Here is a 17,781-nt window from a genome sequence, read left to right as displayed (position 1 = left end):
GCAAAATGCATCCTAGCCATGGAAAGAAGGCCTTGAGTTAAGGGAAGCTCAGCAGAAGAATAGCTGGGCTGCTGCTTGAGCCTTGTCTGGCTTCATCCACCTGCATGCTCCTGGCACTGGGGCTGGAGCCTGCAGCCTGTATACCTGGGGTTTTGGTTTTATCAGGGCTCCATTGCCACCAATATGAGCCCTTTGAGTCTCAGCCATGTCCTCCATCTGGCCCTGACATGAATGACTCACCTTGAGACTTTGTGTGTCTATATGCCTGCATGCGTGTGTTCTGTATGAATTTGTGTAGGAACATCTGTTTCTGTGTGTTCATGTTTGTATGTGTAGGTGCATAAATGTATGCATTTCTGCATAAGTGCATTATGTATGTATATGCACATGTGTTTCTGTGTATATGTGCATGGGTTTCTCTTTTAGTGTATTCTGAATGCATGTGTTTGTGTGCATGTATGTACATTCATACAGGTATATGTATACATGAGTCTCTGTATGAGTTTATGTATGCATGCATTTGTGTGTATATATGGACATGTAAGCAGTTTATGCATGAGTATATGCATGCATGCATGTGTCTGTATATATGTGCATGCATACAGGTGTGTGTGTGTGTGTGTTTCTATATGAGTCTGTGCATGTGTGCATGTGTTTTGTATATATATATGCATGCATGTAGGTGTATGAATGGATTGGTTTTTGCATTAGCACATGCATGTATGCATATGTTTGTATATATATATGCATGCATGCAGGTGTATGTATGCATGGCTTTCTGCTTGAGTTTATGTATGCATGTGTTTGTGTGTATATATGTGCATACATACAAATTTATGTGTGCATTAGTTTCTGCATGTTTATGCATGTGTTTGTGTGTTTATATGTGCATGCATGCAGTTGTATATATGTAGTTCCTGTATAAATATATGCACATGTCTGTGTCTGCTTGTATATGTACCTGTGTCTGTGTGTCCTCCAAAGCAATCCTCTTTCCTCTCATCTCCATTTTCTTCTGCATTCTTTCTCACTCCCTAAACTGCAGCTCCCAAGAAGAATGCAGAGATCCAGCTCATTAGAACATCCCTTCTTTATAGAGTAAATCACGCATCCAAATAACAGTTATTTTTATGTTGGTAATAGTTTTGAGTGGGTGACATAAGAAATAAAAGGTTAATGTTAAAACCAGTCCTGAGTTTAAAGCATCAAACAGGCTTTCTTTTTTTATTTATTTTATTTTTTTTGAATGACCTCTGAACTTTTTATTGGCCTCCTGCTCCCCGAACGGTCCCCTGCTTCTGCTGGCCTAATGTCTCAGAACTTTGGTGTCGTTGGTCTCAGACACCACTTTGCCATCCACTATCCGGCGGGTGGTTGTCTTTTGGATGCTTTGTATGGAGTTGCTGCTGTTCAAAGCATCACTGAGACTGAAGTCCTCGCCATCTTCCAGCAGGCGGCGGTAGGTGGCGATCTCAGCCTCCAGCTTGACCTTGATGTTCAACAGAGCCTCGTACTCCTGGGCCTGGCGCTGTCCCTCTGCCCAGGTCTGTGCCAGCTCTGACTCCAGGAGCAGCTGCTCCATCTGCAGGGCATAGCGGGCTTCCACCTCCCTCAGGCTGTTCTCCAAGCTGATCTTCATATTTCTCATGGAGTCCAGGTCGATCTCCAAGGACTGGACTGTACATCTCAGCACTGTGAGCGTCATCTCAGCAGCTTCAACCTCAGTGGACTGTGTGGTGACTATTGTGGTACTCTCCTCAATCAGCTGAGTCCAGTACTTGTCCAGCTCCTCTCGGTTCTTCCGAGCCAGCTCGTCATATTGAGCCCGGGTTTCTGCCATGATCTTAGCGAGGTCCTGAGATTTGGGGGCATCTACCTCCATGGTCAACCCAGAGCTGGCAATCTGGGCTTGTAGGCCATTTACTTCCTCTTCATGGTTCTTCTTCACGAAGAGCAGCTCCTCCTTGAGAGCCTCGATCTCTGTCTCCAGCTGCAGCCGAGTGACATTGGTGTCATCAATGACCTTGCGGAGACCATGGGTGTCGCTCTCCAGACTGGCGCATGGCCAGCTCTGTCTCATACTTGATTCTAAAGTCATCAGCAGCAAGACGAGCATTGTCAATCTGCAGAACGATGCGGTCATTGTCCACAGTAGTTGAGAAGATCTGAGCCCTCAGGTCCTCGATGGTCTTGAAGTAATGGCCCCAGTCTCTGACCTGGGGTCCCTTCTTCTCCAGGTGCTCCCGGATTTTGCTCTCCAGCTTCTGGTTCTCGGTCTCCAGGCTCCTGACTCCGTCCAGGTAAGAGGCCAGGCGGTCGTTCAGGATTTGCATGGTCTCCTTCTCGTTCTGGATGCCTCCCATTCCTGCCAGACCCCTGTCCATCCCCACGGCCAGGCCCCCGACCCCCATGCCGCTCCGGAAGTTTGTGGAGCACGTCACGGAGACATGGGAACCAGAATCCCCAGCACTTGCATAGACGCTGGCCGCGCTGCTGACTGGCCGGGCACTGTAGCTGGGCACCCGGACGGAGCCCACGGACCGGTAGTTGGTGGAAAAGGAGGAGCGAGTGGTGAAGCTCATGCTGCCCAGGGAGGAGAGCGAGAGGACAGGGCTCAGGCTTTGCAGACCACCCAAACAGGCTTTCAACAGAAAAAAAGTTCACAAGCTAAAATTCTGACCAATAAATGTGAGGTTGCTTAAATATCTAAAGATTGAGTCCCAAAATGCATTCAACAAGCACATCTATGCCAGTGTGCTGCATCTATCAATGGGACACGATGGATGATGGCAAGGATTTCTCTTGAGAGCATGAAAATTTTATTAGATATTTTTACTGATACCCCAGTGAATGTAGCTCAAAAGCATATACTGCCTGAAATACACACATAGAGATTCTTGAAGCCTCTGAGAACGAGCCATGCTTCCAAATGTTACGTACGGTTAAAGTCCAAGCCAGGAGGTGAATGGATGGTTCTCTCCCCAAGAATAGTATAGCTTTTATTATAAATGCACTCTCTGCCCAGAGATAGGTTTCAGGGCAACCCAATTTTGCTCCCTAAGGATCAGAACAAGAAAAATGTTAATATGATTTGGCTATGTCCCCACCCAAATCTCATCTTGAATTGTAGCTCCCACAATTTTCATATGTTGTGGGGGGAACCCAGTGGGAGGTAATCAAATCATGGGAGTGGGTCTTTCTTGTGCTGTTTCCATGATAGTGAATAAAGCTCTTGAGATCTGATGGTTTTATAAGGTGGCATTCCCCTGAACAAGCTCTCTTGCCTACCACCATGTAAGATGTGCCTTTGTGTTCTTCACCTCCTGCCATAATTGTGAGGTCTCCCAAGCCACATGGAACTGTGAGTTTATTAAGCCTCCTTTTCTTTATAACTTACCCAGTCTTGGGTATGCCTTTATTAGCAGCATGAGAACAGACTAATACAAATGTCATTGTGGCAACTATTGTGCATGAAGCACCTGTCTGGTTAGGGCAACTGAGGAACGCATGCATCAGAAGCCCTTGCCACAACCAAGAAATCATCCATAAAAGCATAGCAGAGAAATAAGTCCTTCCCTGGGCCCACAGAAGCAGCCAGTGCAGGTACTAGGCATGAGAACTGCCAACATGCTGCTTGATTTATAATCCTGGAAGATGTCTGTGCTGTGCTCTGGGACTCTGGGCAGACAGCTGTGCCTCAATCCTTCCAGGGGCTGACATCAGCGGTCTGGAACCTGCAGGCAAAAGCTGAAAGCTGTGGGGATGAGAAACTGCCCTGTCTGCGAAAATGTGGGAGGGTAACTTAGATCCTTTACTGGCTTTATCTGTCACCTTCTCCCCTCAAAGCCCTCTGATGGGGTGTTTGTAGCATCCCTGCAAAATCTCCACATGTCACCATCTGGAGAAGAGAAAAAAAACACCTTCTTGAAAAATGTTATCTTTGCAGGCACATACTTTCTGAATATGACCCCTTGCAGCTACAAAGAGACTCATCAGGAGGCCAGATTTACAAACTTTTCTTTGACAAAAAAAATTGGAAAAGATAACAAAAAAACCAGAAAATTTTCTTAAAGTGACCCTTGGAAAATTTGGCATTATTGACGAGGCTATTCTTAGGATATTACCAATGAAGCCACTTCTTGGACGGGAAGGGCCAGCCAGCAATACCAGTGGAGATGGTTGGCTGGAGCAAGCCACTGACTTCACTTTTGTGCTTTTGCCAAACTGGCTGGTCTCTTGCCCTCCTGGAAAAGGCCGTCTTCTTGGCAGGGCCCCACCTTTTGCAGAGGTACAGACAAGGCGAAGGCGCCATTGCACTCAGCTGTCTGGACAGTGGCTGCATCCAGAAATCCTGAGCAGAGAGAGGCCCAACCAGATCTTGTATCTTCCACTCTGCATGTATATTAGATGGTATAGAAAAAGTTTTGGAAACTTATGATAATTTCTTGGCCATGCCACCAAAGACACAGGCAACAAAAGAAAAAAAAACCACAGGTAAACTGCACTGCACCAAAAACAACAACAACAAAACTTTTATTCATCCGAAGACACAAACAAAAGGGAGAAAAACCACAGAATGAAAAGATATATTTGCCAATCACATATCTGATAAGGGATATATTTGTTAGAGTTCTCCAGGAAAACAGAAGCAATAGGACAGATAGCTATAGATATAGATACAGATGATGTTTATTATGGGAATTGGCTCACATGATTATGGAGGTTAAGTCCCACCCACCATAATCTACAAGTTGAAGACCTAGATAAGCTAGTTGATAGGGTTCGTCTGTGTCCTCACCCAAATCTCGTCTTGAATTGTAGCTCCCATACAATTCCCTTGTGTTGTAGGAGGGACCTGGTGGGCGAAAACTTAATCATGGGGATGGTTTCCCTCAAACTGTTCTCATGATACTGAATAAGGCTCATGAGATCTGATGGTGTTATAAGGGAAAATTCCTTTTGCTTGGCTCTCATTCTCTCTTGCCTGCCACCATGTAAGACATACCTTTCGCCTACCACCGTAATTGTGAGGCCTCCCAGCCACGTGGAACTGTGAGTCCATGAAATCTCATTTTCTTTATAAATTTCCTAGTCTTGGGTATGTCTTTATCAGAAGCATGAAAATGAACTAATACACCAGTGGTGTAATTCAATCCAAATCCTAACGTCTGAGAAGAACTCCCAATCCTAAATGGTTCTTATCAAAAGTTTTTAGTGAAACCGCAACCCAACCCTACCTCACCATCAGCAATCACTCAAGGAATAAAATGACAGGCTTTATACAACTTTTCACATCCACATTAGGAAAGAATATTTCTAAATAGTCTCAACTTCCAATCATCACACTAACATTTCATTAAAGAAAGATGCAGGGGTGGGGCGAAGATGGCCGACTAAAAGCTGCGGCATTCAGAGGCTCCCATTGAAAAAAACCATAATAAGCATGTGAATCCTTCACTGGCAACCAAGGCATCCAGATTCTCTCATCAAAATTGACTAGAAGGCTGGGTGTGACCCACAGAGAGAAAGAACAGTGTGGTGTGGCAGCTCACCTGAGGGCCAGACAGGGAAGGGGAATCCCCTCCCTGTAGCCAAGGAAGATGGTGAGTGAGCGCACTAACTAGCCGGTGAAACTGTGCTTTATTCATGGAACTATGCAACCCATGGATTGGATGATCCCACTCATGAACCCCTGCCACTGCAGCCTAGTGTCCCAACCCCCAAATGTGCAGATTCTTATAGCCTTTCAGCTGGAATCTACTTAAGCCTACAGAACCCCTGGGTGCAGGGGCAACCAGCACCAGCTGTGGCTGCCTGCTTTCTAAGCCATTTGAGCTCCTCAGGGGAGGGGGCAGCAGCCAGCACTGGGACTCCCAACTTCCTAACAGGCTAAGCTCCCTGGGCAGGGGAAGGGTGGCACCCATTTCTATAGCTCCAGGCTATGCTTTTCTCATGTTGGAGCCACGAGAGGCTGGACGGCTTGGTCCTAAGACTTGTCCCCACAGTCCAACACACTGGCTGTGATAATCTGGAGCCAGAGTGCCTCTTCAGGCCTAACCCTGATCCATCCTTCCTCAGTGAGTGGGGCTTTCCTGCAGGATCTCCAATAACTCCAGCCAGAGGCTCAGGGACAGAATTTGGATCTTCCTGGGCCTGAGCTCCTAGGTGGCCACGGTCTCCATGGACCAGCAGACTTAGCCTCTCCTCCTGGTAGTTGTGAGGAATCTGGGAAGCCCAAATGAGTGGGTTTCCCCCCAGCAAACCACACTGCTTCCATCAAGGGACAAAGTGCTTCAGTAAATGGGTCCTGCTCCCATGCCACCCAACTGGGTGAGACCCTCCAACAGGGGTTGTCAGATGTCCTATTTAGGAGTGATCCTACTGGCATCAGGTTGGTGCCCTTCAAGGTCAGAGGTCCCAGAAGAAGGAGCAGGCACCCATCTTTGCTCTTTTCCAGCCTCCTTGAGTGACATCTCCAGGCATGGGAGCAAATCAGATGAATAGGGCCTGAAGTGAACCCCCAGCAAACTGCAGCATCCCTGCAGAAGGGGGACTTGACTATTGGAAGAAAAACAGACAGACAGAAAGCAACAACAACAGCATCATCCACAACAAAAAGCCCCCACAAAAACTCCATCCAAGGGTCAGCAGCCTCAAAGACTGAAACTGGACAAACTCAATAAGACGAGAAGAAATAGCACAAACATGCTGAAAACCCGAAAGGCCAGAGTGCCTTTTCTCCTCCAAATGATCGCAGTGTCTCTCCATTGGGAGCATAGAACTGGACAAAGGATCAGATGGATGAATTAACAGAAGTAGGCTTCAGAAGATGGGTCATAAAAAACTACACTGAGCTAAAGGAGCATGTTTTAACTCAATGCAAAGAAGCTAAGACCCTTGATAAAAGGTTAGATGAATTGCTAACTAGAATAACCAGTTTAGAGAGGAGCACAAATGACCTAATGAAGCTGAAAAACATAACACAAGAACTTCATGAAGCATACACAAGTATCAACAGCTGAATCAACCAAGCAGAAGAAAGGATATCAGAGTTTGAAGACCACTGTACTGAAATAACATATGGAGACAAGAATAGAGAAAAAAAAGAATGAAAAGGAATGAACAAAGCCTCCAAGAAATATAGGACTTCATAAAAAGACTGAATCTATGATTAATTGGAGTACCAAAAGGAGACAGGGGGAATGGAAACAAGCTGAAAACACACTTCAGGAGATTATCCAGGAGAACTTCCCCAACCTAGCAAGACAGGCCAACATGCAAATTCAGGAACTACAGAGAACACCATTAAGATACTCCACGAGAAGATCAACCCCAAGACACATAATCATCAGATTCCTCAAGGTCGAAATGAAGGAAAAACTGTTAAGGGCAGCCAGAGAGAAAGGCCAGTCATCGACAAAGAGAAGCCCATCAGACTAACAGCAGACCTCTCGCTAGAAACTCTACAAGCCAGAAGAGAGTGGGGACCAATATTCAACATTCTTAAAGAAAAGGATTTTCAACCCAGAATTTCATATCCAGCCAAACTAAGCTTCATAAACAAAGGAGAAATAAAATCCTTTACAGACAAGTAAATGCTGACGCATTTTGTTACCACCAGGCCAGCCCTGCAAGAACTCCTGAAAGAAGCACTAAGTATTGAAAGGAAAAATAGGTACCAGCCACTGCAAAAACACACCAAACTATAAAGACCAATGACACTATGAAGAAACTGCATCAACTAGCATGTCCTCCAGGTTCATCGATGCTGCAGCAAATGACAGAATCTCCCTTTTCCCTTCTTTTTTTATTAACACATTTCCTGTTTAGAAAAAAAAATCCATCTCACTGCCTGGGCAGTATTCTCAGGACAAAGGAGGAATGCTTTAAAGCTGAATAATGTTCCATTGTGTGCACAGAGCACAGTTTCTTCATTCATCTATCCATGGATGCTTTGCTTGTTTCCAGAGCTTGGCTATTGTGAAGCCCCCAGTGTTTCTGCTCCATTGGGTCTAGAGTGGAGTCTGGGTATCTTTGTTGCTAAGATGGGGATAGGTGATGCTGAGGCTGTTGCTGCAGAGGCCACACTTGCAAAACCACTGGTTTGGATGCCGCCCTCTCTGGGGAGCAGGTGCAGTGAGAATCCATGCTCATCCTGATCACTGGTAAAATGGGTGGGTTGAGTCATAAAAACAATAAACCAGCCAAACTCCTCTGTATCCTTAAACCCTTCTAGGAAGTCCTGAGTTGTGGAATTTTGACCAGGCCTTGCAGACCTGTGCATCTTCCTGGAGTGCTGGGCTCACATGTAGGTGCCTGCCTGAGACAGATGTGTCCAGGCACAGAGCTTCGCTAAGAAAAGTCCCTTGTGGGCAAGGCAGCATTTGTCTGGCTGGACTTTGTGTACCAGCAACTCAAGAGTTAGAGGTTTAGAACCACCTTGTGTGTGGTTCCTCCCTCACCTCCTGGGGCTCACTCATCAGCAAGGTAACGCTAATCTGCAAGCATTGGCTTCCTCTTGTGTTTCTTCTTCTGGGTTCTAGGGTGGGTGGGACAAGTGCAAGTGGATTCCAGCCACAAGCTTCATCACAGTAGCCCAGGGTAGAGTGAAAGCCCAGTCACTGATGCATGTGCAGGTACACACACAGAGACACACCCAGACATGCCCAGGCACATGCACAGGTATCTATACACACACAGACAGATGTGCACAGATGTACATATACAGACACATGTATACAAACACACATATGCACACAGAGACACACTTGGACATGCTCAGGCACACACACAAGTGTCTATACACAGACAGACAGACATGCAGAGATGTTCATATACAGACACACATATACAAACACACACATAAAGACACATCCGGACGTGCCCAGGCACACACACAGGTATCTATACACAGACAGACGTGCACAGATGTACATATACAGACACACATATACAAACACACACACATCCACACACACACACACACACGAGACACACCCAGATGTGCCCAGGCACACACACAGATATCTATACACAGACAGACATGCACAGATGCACATATACAGGCACACATATACAAACACACACACTTGCACAAAGAGACACACTCGGACATGCTCAGACACACACACAGGTATCTATACACACAGAGACGTGGACAGATGTACATATACAGACACATATACAAACACACACATGCGCACACAGAGACACACTTGGACATGCTCAGACACACACACAGGTATCTACACACACAGAGACGTGGACAGATGTACATATACAGACACATATACAAACACACACATGCGCACACAGAGACACACTTGGACATGTTCAGACACACACACAGGTATCTATACACACAGACAGACATGCAGAGATGTAAATATACAGACACACATGCACACAGAGACACACTTGGACATGCTCAGGCACACACACAGGTGTCTATACACACAGACATGCAGAGATGTACATATGCAGACACACATATACAAACACACACATATACACAGAGACACACCCAGACGTGCCCAGGCACACACACAGGTATCTATACACAGATGTGCACAGGTGTACATATACAGACACACATATACAAACACACACACACAGACACACTCGGATGTGCCCAGGCACACACATAGGTATGTATACACACACAGACAGATGTGCACAGATGCACATATACAGACACACATATACAAACACACACACGTACACAGAGACACACTCAGACATGCTCACACACACAGGTATCTATACACACACAGACAGACATGCACAGATGTACATATACAGACACATGTATACAAATAGACACACACAGAGACACACCCGGACATGCCCAGGCACACACACAGGCATCTATACACAGAGACGTGCACAGATGTACATATACAGACACACATATACAAACACACACACACAGACACACTCAGACATGCCCAGGCACACACACAGATATGTATACACACACAGACAGATGTGCACAAATGCACATATACAGACACACATATACAAACACACACACTCGCACACAGAGACACACTCGTACATGCTCAGAGACACACTCGTACATGCTCAGACACACACACAGGTATCTATACACACACAGACATGGACAGATGTACATATACAGACACATATACAAACACACACATGCACACAGAGACACACCTGGACATCCCAGGCACACACACAGGTATCTATACACACACAGACAGACGTGCCCACACTTCCATATACAAATACACATAGACACACACATGCACCCAGAGACACACAGGCAGACAAACACAGGCACTCTCAAACACACTTGGATGCATACATAGGTATCTATGCACACAGACTTACATATACAGATGCACATATACAAATGGACACATATGCACATAGAGACACACTCATGACATGCTCAGTCACACACACAGGTGTCTATACACACATAGATATGCACAGATGTATATATACAGACAAACATACAGACACACACACACATACAGAGATATACAGGCAAACACTCTCAGACACACTTGGGCACATACACAAGTATCTATAAACACACAGAAACACACATACTTACATATACAGATACACATATACAAATAGACACACACATGTACATAGAGACACACAAGCAAACACACAGACATTCAAATGCACGGGTATACATGGACATCTACATACACACAGACACACAGAGACATATATACACACATGCATATATATACAGACATGCAAAAACCACATACATAGGACACATATGCACATACTCATACACACATACATTCATATACACAGAGAGATACATAAAATACACAGCACACATATCACAATGCACAACCACACACAGATACACATGAATACATGCAAGAATACACACATACACACATGTACATGCATGCGCATACACAAATACACAGGATGCAGACAAACATACATGCTCACAGAGACATATGGGGCATATACACATATAGAGCACACCTATATAAGGGGAACAGTCCATTCAGAGTCTTTGGACCTACTTCCAGCCATGTGTCTCCCAGCCATGTCTCTCTTTATGTGAATTAGATCCCACATGCCGCTGACACCACCCAGCCCTGTGACCATTAAATGCCCTGTCTCCCCGTTCCTGAGGGAGCCACCGTCTACCTGGCTCTCAGACTTGTTCTCTACCTGGAAAACGTAAGGCTTTTCTCTGGCCCTCCACATCGCTGTCCAGCAAATCCACTGGACACACAAGCACACTTTAGGGTCCAGCTCCTTCTTGCACCTCCCAAAAGGAATCTAAAGAAAGGCCATCCCAAGCTGCAGCATGATGCTACCCACCACCGTAGCCATCTCCCACGTGGTGTCCAGTCCTTCAGACTCCAGTGGGAGGCCTTGTCCCTGGCAGTAAACAGAGCCTCTTTCCCAAGCTTTCCTGGCTGCAGACCATCCCACTGTGTCATTGATGGGTGTCCTCTGTCCTCTGCTCTGGAGGGAGATGAGAGCCTGGCCCGTGAGCTACCGCACACGGCTCCTGGGTCCTGCACGTGGGCCGGGAAAGGAAGCACCTTAATCAAACACACTCTGCACTCATCTGAAACCAGCTTCACACAGTCACAGGGAGAAGTCTTCATGAAGAAGAAATCGTGTTTATGCCTGTAGAAGAGCAGCCGCCGCCACAACAATATGTTCAAGTATTTCTTTTTCTGAAAACAAAATAGTTATTTGCCTGGAAGGAGAAGAGAGATCTCCAGTGTGGAGACCAAGGTCTGAGCAGGGGTGGTGGTTTTAGGAGGAATCCAGGGAGGAGCTCTGAAGAGAAGAGAATTTCAGAGCTCCAGCTGGGGCCTGCGGTTTTTGTGTAGGCCACTGAGTCTTCTAGGAGAACGGACAGAGCTGTGCCGTCTAGAGATTGGATGGATTTTTGTCAATTATGCCGGGCTGGGACCAGGATACACCTCATCCCTGTTTCTGGGCCAGAAATCTCTCCATGAACCCGACCGCTCTGAATTGACCACACCTGATCTGTCCCACCAGCTTTAAATACAGCACACCTGATTGACCTGCCTGCTTTATGCATAGCACACCTGCTTTATCTTATCCCACCTGCTTTAAGTCACTCACACCTGATTAATCCCACCTGCTTTAAATAGACCACACCTGATTGACCTGCCAGCTTCATGCATAGCACACCTGCTTTATCTTATCCCACCTGCTTTAAGTCACCCATACCTGATTGACTCTACAAAACTCACACCTGATTAATCCCACCTGCTTTAAATAGACCACACCTGATTGACCTGCCTGCTTTATGTAGACACATCTGATCAATCCCACTGCTTTAAACAGAACACACCTGTTTTATTTCACCAGCTTTAAATAGACCATGCCTATTTTATCTCACCTTCTTTAAATAGAGCATACCTAATTGACCTTGCCTGCTTAATGTAGACCACACCTGCTCTAAATTATCCATACCTGATTGAGTCTACATGCTCTAAATAAACCACATCTGATCAATCCCACCTGCTTTAAATAGACCACACCTGATTGACCCTGCCTGCTTTGAATAGACCGTCTCAGTGATTCCACCAATAGACCACACCTGACTGACCCTGCCTGCTTTATGCAGACACATCTGATCAATCCCACTGCTTTTAATAGACCACGCCTGCTTTATCTCACCTGCTTTAAATCATCCATACCTGATTGACTTTACATAAACAATGCCTGATTAATCCCACCTGTTTTAAATAGACCATCCCTGATTGACCCTGCCTGCTTTGAATAGACCACGTCGCAGCAATTTAAATACACCACACCTGTTTTACCTGGCCTGCTTTATGTGGACACATCTGATCAATCCCACTGCTTTAAATACACCACACCTGACTGACCCTGCCTGGTTTATGTACACACATCTGATCAATCCGACTGCTTTTAACAGACCACACCTACTTTAACCTACCTGCTTTAAATCATCCGTATCTGGTTGACTCTACATGCTCTAAATAAACTATGCCTGATTAATCCCACCTGCTTGAAACAGCGCATCCCTGATTGGTACACATCTGCTTTAAAGACCACACCCAACTGACCCCCACATGCTCTAAATCAACCACAACTGATGAAGCCCACGGGGCTTTAAATTGACCACATGTGATTTATCCCACTTTATTGGAACCACACCTGATTTATCCCACCTCTTTTAAATAGATCACACCTCACTGACCCCAGTGCTCGAAATAAGCCGCACCTGTTGACCCCACATGCTCTAAATTGATCACACCTGATTTGTCCCACCAGCTTTAAATGAACTACACCCACTATGGAAAACAACGAGGAGATTTTCCTTAAAGAACTAAAAGTAGATCTATTACATGATCCAGGAACCCCACTCCTGGGTAACCACGCAGAGGAAAAGAAGTCATTATATGGACAGGATCCGTGCACACGCATGTCTGTAGCAGCACAATTTGCAATTGCAAAAGTATGGAAGCAGCCCAAGAGCCCATCAATCAATGGGTGGATAAAGAAAATGTGATGTATCTATACCATGGAATACTACAGAGCCGTAAAAAGGAATGAAATAATGGTATTTGCAGCAACCTGGATGGAACTGGAGACCATTATTCTAAGTGAAGTAATTCAGGAATGGAAAACCAAACATCACATGTTCTAGCACATAAGTGGGAGCCAAGCTATGAGGATGCAAAGGCATAGGAATGATATAATGGACTTTGGGGACTTGGAGAAAGGGTGGGAGCAGGGTGAGGGATAAAAGATGCCACATGGGTACAGTGTACACTGCTCAGGTGATGGGTGCACCAAAATCTCAGAAATCACCACTAAGGAGCTTATCCTTTTAACCAAAAACCACCTGTTCCCCCCAAACCTACTGAAATAAAAATAAATAAAAAGAAAATAAATCACAACTGATTGAGCACACTTGCTTTAAATACTCTTCCCGAACCTACTTAGACGTAGCCCTGATTCTGAAGAGAACAGCGGAAGGACCCACACAACCTGAAGGGGAACGAGGGACCTCAGTCAGGGCTTGCTTTCTTCGTTAAGGTAATGACGGAAGAACCACAGCTGAGTCTGCAAGGCAGGTCTGAACACATCTCAGGATAAATCTAGAAACTCAATCCCACTCTTTTTCTTGCCTCACTAATTATAGCGTGTTCTGCATCAAGGAGACAGATGTATTCCTCTAAACCACTGTGGTGTGCAAAAAATACTCAGCAATAACCACAGGGCTTATGGAAAAACCACGGTGTGGAGCAGCCCTCGAAGATGTTACCACTGATGCAAAGACATACAATATTTATTTGTCAATTAAAAATGAATAAATAGGGCTGGGCGTGGTGGCATCCCAGCGTTTTGGGAGGCTGAGGCGAGTGGATCACTTGAGCCCAGGAGTTTGAGACCAGCCTGGGCAACATAGCAAAATTCCATTTCTACAAAAAATACATGAAATTATCCAGGTATAGTGGTATGCGCCCGTAGTCCCAACTACTCAGGAGGCAGAGGTGGGAGGATCGCCTAAGCCCCCTGTAGGTCAAAGCTGCAGTGAGCTGGCATCACACCACTGCACTTCAGTCTGGGTGATGGAGCAAGACCGTGTCTCAAAAAGGAAAAAAAAAAGAATAAATAAATAAACAAGGCAATAAAACACTGTTAAAATGGTAACATGGTTTTGCACGTGCTAAATTGTTAAGCTATCTGTAAATGTTACGATATGTCAGCAGACCTTACCCAGCAAGGGACCTGAAGGGACCTGATGTTGACTGGTGCAAATGGGCCTTGGAAGGGTAGCCACTTGGGAGATACTGTAAAGTTGAGAAAGGTTGTGCTGTGGTCTAAATGTTTGTCTCACCCCCAAAATTCCTGTATTGAAATCCTCACCCCCAAGGTGCTGCTGTTAAAAGGTGGGACCCTTGGGAGGTGATGAGGTTGTGAGGGTGAAGCCTTATGGACGTGATTCATGCCCGTAAAAAAGATACCCCAGACAGTTCCCTCACCCCTTCCACCATCTGAGGACACAGCAAGAAGGCACCACCTGTGAACCAAAAAGCCAGTCCTCCCCAGACACTGAATCTGCCACACCTTGTTCTTGAACTTCCAGCCTGCAGAACTGTGACCAATAAATGTCTGTTGTTTAAGCCACCAGACGGTGCTATTTTGTTATAGCAGCCTGAAGGCGGTAAGACAGGCAGATTGTCTAAAAATGGATGGGCAGTTTTCACCCTGGTTGGTAATGGGTGCATGCTTCTCTTACAACACCTGTAAACTGAGGCGGTGGATATATGTTTGAGGTGTGGACATGTGTGCTGTTTCTTTATTCAGGTGAAGTTTTCTGGTGATACAATTTTCTTTGCTCACCTGTGGGTTTTGTTGTTGTTTTACTTTTTTGTGTGTGGAGAAAATTGTGCAAAATCCAATGCAAAATGTGCATTATGTTCAAGTTGTGCCCTCATATGTCAATTGCATTGGAACCCATTTGTGTTCCTCAAACAAGTGTTGTAGAACAATTGATTGTTCATTACATGTGTATGTGTGTGTGCCTGTGTGAGTGAAAGAGACAGAGTTAAATCCATCTCTTGCTTTTTCTTCCACGTGTCAAGGACAATACTAAGCTTTAACAATGCAATGCAGTATAGCAAAATGCAAAAGGTAATGCAATGTATAAGGTAACACAATGTAACACAATACACTACGCTACAGATGATTCCTCCCAGGTTTGAATCATATTCTCCTTCCCCTGCAATGGGTCTATGCTTGTCTTCAAATTAAATATGTGTGCACACACATGCACGCCCACACATGTACATGCATTCCCCGCCTTCCCTGCCCAGGGAGAAGATACATTACTTTTTTCTTCTTTTTGAGATGGAGTCTGGCTCTGTCGCCCAGGCTGTAGTGTGCAGTGGTGTGATCTCAGCTCATTGCAGCCTCCGCCTCCTGGGTTCAAGTGATTCCCCTGTGTCAGCCTCCTGAGTAGCTGGGATTACAGGTGCCCACCACCACACCTGACTAAATTTTGCATTTTTAATGGAGACGGGGTTTCACAATGTTGGCCAGGCTGGTCTCGATCTCCTGACCGCAGGTGATTCACCTGTCTCGGCCTCCCAAAGTGCTGGGATTACAGGTATGAGCCACTGTGCCCAGCCACATTTCTTTTCTGATACCTTTTATATTGCTTACATATTTCTTATTTTCATTCAAAAGTGGACTCCTTTTGTCTGCAACAGTTAGCTGATGATTGAATAGTTGCAGAATGAAAATGCGGTTGAAGGCGTTGTCAGGAAGTCCTATTAAGGCTGTTTTCTTTGGCGGTGACCAATTTTTTTCTCGCCCGTTAGACAAACAGGGCCAAGAAGTCAGGGATATTTTGGGAACTTCAAGGAGAAAACTGAGTGTAAGACGGGGAAAGAATTATTCCTACTCAGAGAGCTTTTGAGAAGGTGAGAATCATGGGACCATCGCCTGTTTCACAGGAGTGAAGAGTCCTGGGTGCTGTTAAAGTTGGCCAAGTATATGTGTCCTGAAAGTTAAATACTGAGCCAAAAATGCATTAACAGCCCCTTTCACTAGGGGTGTGTGTGTGTGTGTGTGTGTGTGCGCGCGCGCAGGGTTGGTGGAAATTTAAGCAGGATGCACAGGAAGTTGCTGTTTGTAAGGGGGCTGCATTCGTCTCCTAGGGCTTCCATGACAAAGAGCCACAGACTGGGTGGCTTAAACAACAGACATTGATTATCCCACTGTCCTGGAGGCTGAAGTCTGAGATTAAGGTGTGACAAGTGCTGGTTCCTGCTGAGTCCTCTCTCCTTGCTTTGCAGACACTGTCTTCTCCCTGTGTGCTTACAGGGTCCTTCCTCTGTGCAGGTCTGTGTCCCGATCTCCTCTTCTTCTAAGAGCTCTAGTCTTACTGATTAGGGCCATTCCTAATGACCTCATTGTATCGTAATTACCTTTTTAAATACCCTATCTCCAAATAAAGTCACATTCTAAGATACTGAGGCTTAGGGCTTCAACATGGAAATTTTAGGGACACATATTTAACCCTGTAACAGAAGATGGAGATATTTTTCCTTCCAAAGAGTTATCATCTGCATTGGGAAGTCAGGTTCATACAGACACACTGAAATATGCATTTTTAATTTTTGTCTCCATCAAGAAAAAAATGCAACCCTTGCTCTTGTACTTATTATGGGGGAGTGGAAAAATTATTTGACAAATGCCAAATGAAACCAAAAGAATGCTTGCATTTTTCTCTTTCAGCACTTCCAACATGGTCTTTGTCAGCCTCTGTTCAGACCAGTGAAGGGAGGAGTAGAGAAAAAAGTCAGTGGGGAAACCTAACTTATGCTCCATGCCCAGGGAAAGACCTCCTTATATCTTTAGTTTCCATTGACTGACTTTGGTGAGCAGCTCCCTTACATCGACTTTGGGGGATGTGAGTCCATACTTCAGCTTCACTCACCCACCTAAAAACATGCCCCAGAGATAGAATGGGCTGCAGTCCCCAGACCTTCAAGCCCAAGGGAGCTTCCGCCTAGGGGCCAATTCACTGAATGGTAAGAGTTTAATTTGACAGATACATTGTAAGACATGCAGTATGCATAGTGCATATTTAAGATAAGGTGAACAGCAAAAGAAATTATCAACAGAGTAAGAAGACAACCTACAGAATGGGGAAAATAGTTGCAAAGTGTGCAGTAGACAAAGGACTAATATCCAGAATCTATAAGGAACTTAAACAAGTCAACAAGAAAAACCAAAACAAAA

The 17,781-nt window shown here is 45.3% G+C and overlaps 1 pseudogene; it reads right to left on the bottom strand.

The window, feature by feature from the left end:
• Nucleotides 1-1,260: 1,260 nt before the first annotated feature.
• Nucleotides 1,261-2,600, bottom strand: LOC100408617 (keratin, type I cytoskeletal 18 pseudogene; annotated as a pseudogene).
• Between the last annotated feature and the right edge of the window lie 15,181 nt (nucleotides 2,601-17,781).

This window comes from Callithrix jacchus, chromosome X (genome assembly GCF_049354715.1).
Source record: "Callithrix jacchus isolate 240 chromosome X, calJac240_pri, whole genome shotgun sequence".
Classification (NCBI taxonomy): Eukaryota; Metazoa; Chordata; class Mammalia; order Primates; family Cebidae; genus Callithrix; species Callithrix jacchus.
The sequence above is the reverse complement of the archived record's forward strand: the minus strand, read 5'-3'. Positions and strand labels throughout refer to the sequence as shown.